The following is a 3668-nucleotide window of genomic DNA, read 5'->3' as shown; positions in this document are numbered from 1 at the left end:
CCAAGGAATTATCATCAAAGGAAATCCTCCTTTCTTCACTGTCTTCTCCAGAGATTGAATCTGGGCCCAGAAGAAAGGAAATGGAAAATGGCTTCGGGCCATCTCGTTTGTGAGCTGGAAGGCTGATATCCTAGCAGGAGCTGTCTCAGCTTCCCTAATTGGGATTGGAGTCATGCAACTCTGCCCAGCCTCTCGAGTTGATTATTGGCCCCTTCCCCTGAGTTGACTGGCTTATTTTAATTGTGTGTTAGGAAATCTCCTTCATAAGCATTTGCTGCTCTATTTAGGGGTCAGAGAATTTATCAGATTAGCAAAGATTATCCCTAGAACTTTCTCATCTTTCTTTTCATTACCACAGAATATCCCTATGGAACATCTTCCCCACTTGTCCCAATTCCTCATCTCACATTGGGTAATCAGATCTCGGGGGCTAGTGGAGATAGTAACCTTGTATGTCACCTCCACTAGGATGTAAAAGAATTTGTGATGTAATGAAAAACACTGGTTCTTGGAGTTAGAAGACCCAGATAAGTGTGGAATTTCAGGCACTACTAAAGGAAGGTGAGAGAGTCCCATTGACACTCGGTGGATTCTACTAGAGAGGGATTGCTTACTCTCCATGAAGCATAAAGCAGTCTCTGCTGCCCACTTTAATTCTCCTTTTTCATTCCCTGAGCCAAGTGAGTTGAAATTGTCATTGTCACCAGCTCACCCCAAATGGCATTCCCAGCTCTAACCAATTTTTAGTGAGCTATGCTGGAATTGTGAATGTTGGGCCTGGTCTGGAAGGAACAACCACATGAAGTGTCCACTGAGCCTGGATAGAGTGTTAGCCAACGATTCAGAGCAGCCAATCTATCTGCTGTTTTCACAATCCATCCATTGAGCATTACCTAACTAATGCCTAAATCGAATATTCCTGGGACTCTTGCTGTCCTGCAGCATAGCCATCAAATCAGTGGCCATGAAATCCACTCCCTTTTCCTCGGCACTTGGGTGAACCACACTTCCCCCTTGCATCTAAAGGGGGGGGTGGCATAGGCTTGGACACAGGTGTTGTGTTTGTCTCCTAAAATGCCTACGTAATCCTCCACATTTCTCCTTTGTTTTTTGGGCCACTGGACGTAGACAATCTAGAGGAGGTCTCCAGGGCCCTAGGAGAGAGTAGAGCCACACATTAGAAGGAGCCTGGATCCCTGAGTTGCCCCATGGTTGTCCATGAGAGCTTCCCAGCCAGATACTTTCACATTGGATGTTAAGTAAATGAGAAACAAAGTTTCACTGTGCTAAGCCACTGAAATATGGGGGTGTTTATTACATAACCATACCATAACTAATTTGTGCCCCATTCTGAGTTTTCCACCCTGGTGGGTCTTCCAACTTTGTCCAATGTCGTGCTTCCCAGCTTATTTCCTCTGAAGAAAAAAAAATAAAGAAACAAAAGAATATCTCCACGAGCAGAGGCAAACACAGCTGCAAACCAAACAACTACCCAAGGGTCCCCAGAGCAATGGGCTGCTCGCCAGGTTCTGAGTAGGAATATCATTCCATTGGTTCCCATTCCCAGCCTCTACCATTTCTAGTGTTATGCGAAATATAATCACTAACTTCTAACTCCATTAATTTTAAGCAAAACTTAGCATAAATAATCAAATCGTAACTGGCCTGAAGTCCTCTCCAGTCTCTTTGATATAGGGATGGGGCTGGGAGGATGGATTATGAAGTACCTCTTTCCTGCAGAAAAAAAAAAAAAGTCCATTCCCCACATACACCCTAACCAGTGACCACTGAGAGGTGGCCAGCCCTGAGTAATAAATTCTACAGTCCTGAGGATGGGAGAGGGTAGAGCTGAGCCCTCACCCCTTCACCCAGTGCCCCTGCTGACCACAATATGCATCTAGAGTGAATGACATAATTAGGGAGATCAGGTAGGCTTAGGCTGTTGGTCAGTCAGGGTTATGGGTCAGGTTGTAGCCCGCGGTAGGGCCAGGTCATGGTAAGCTTAGATAGGCTGGGCCACAGATCTTTTTGCAGCTGAAGAGTAGAATGGAAGTCCATGGTGTTCATAGGGACCAATCCAAGGAAGTGGCAACTTCAGCCATGTCTGCCAATGACACGCATAATTTCATACCCTTTCAGGTTCCACCGCTATTCTCAGGTGGGGAGGTACTGGAAAAGAGTTTGGATTTGAATTTTCTTTGAAGATTTAATTAAAGAGAGTCTCTAGGACCCAGATATCAAACACAGAGAAAACTTTTGTTCATAGCAATGGAAAAGTTCTCCTAACTCTTCGGGGTAGCACTTCTTCATTTGACTGTGAGCCTCAGGATGGCAGGGACTTTGCTTTATTCAACATCATATCCCCAGTGCCAGGGACAGTTCCTAGCATATAGCTGGTGCTTAGTTAACTTGTGTTGAATGAATAATAAAGGTTGCCCAGGTTGGTGGGCTGGAAAGGAACTGGGGGTTAACTGGATCCTCCCTGCAAACAGGATGTCAGGAACTCCTTCATCAGCATTCTCTCCTCTGCAGCATTCTGACTCTGAAAATGACAACCACCTGCTCCATCCTCACCAGAGAGTAGGTCCAAACTTCCTCAAACCCCTCATGATCTCCTGTAGGGTTCTCAAGCCTCCTTTTTAGGGGCCAGAGTCCAGGTTTATCAGCCTAGGAGTTACCTTCTCAATTGTAGGATGAACCTTTCCTTTTTTCTTTACTCTCACTCTAATGGGGGTCTCAGGAGGGAGTGGAGGTAAACACAGGTGCTTAGTTTTCCATCTTAAATAGAAGCCATGCCACTGGATCTTCCAAGGACCAGTGGGGTCTCTAGGGCTCACCTTGCTTTTATTTCATCCCTCTATGGTGAATTACCAAAGACCCAAGTGAAATATGGAAGATGTAATGAGCAAGCTTGGGAAGGGCCTTGGAAGAACTATTTCTGAGCTATGACTATAACAGCTTTGGCTTTCTGGACTGGGGGAAGGAATATGGGGGGTGGTTACCCATCTCTCAACATTTCTCCCATTTTCTGCTTTTTCTCCAAAGCACCTTGTCATCTGGAACTCACAGACATCCTACCCCTGTGTTATCCTCAGCCAGTGGGTACCGAGGCCATGAGTTCTCCACCTACTCCCAGACACCTCTCCAAACAGACTCTCATCTCCCTGGAATGGCATAGGGCTTCTTCATCCTGCACATACACAGTGGTGCTATCATCCCTGCAATTCCCACTCTCCCTGCCACCCAGAGTGTCCAGCACAGTGCTGGACCACATGACAGCAGCCTGGTTAGTATTTTTATTTTGGTCAAATGAATGATCTCTTTTTGTCTCTACCAGGTCCTACCTAGTCAGCAAAAGATTTCTCAAATCCTCCCCTCCGTCTGGCTCCACCGTTGGTACCAGCTCCATACCCTTTCTGCCCTCTGTTCTCTCTGTTTAAATCTTGCCCTGCCAAGTCCCACTCAGCTAACAACCATTGGCATTGCTCTGGGCCTTAACCTTGACACCATTAAATAGACATTATTCTTATCCTCATTTTACAGATGAGGAACTGAGGCACAAAGAAGTCAAACAGCTGATACAGGGTGGAGCCTAGATTTGGAGCCAGACTGTCTGCCCCACCCCTTAACCATGCAGCCAAGCAGAGGCCTTTCCCAACGTTCAGCAC

The sequence above is a fragment of the Rhinolophus sinicus genome, linkage group LG13 (assembly GCF_036562045.2).
Source record: "Rhinolophus sinicus isolate RSC01 linkage group LG13, ASM3656204v1, whole genome shotgun sequence".
NCBI classification, from domain to species: Eukaryota; Metazoa; Chordata; class Mammalia; order Chiroptera; family Rhinolophidae; genus Rhinolophus; species Rhinolophus sinicus.
Note: the sequence above shows the minus strand (reverse complement) of the source record.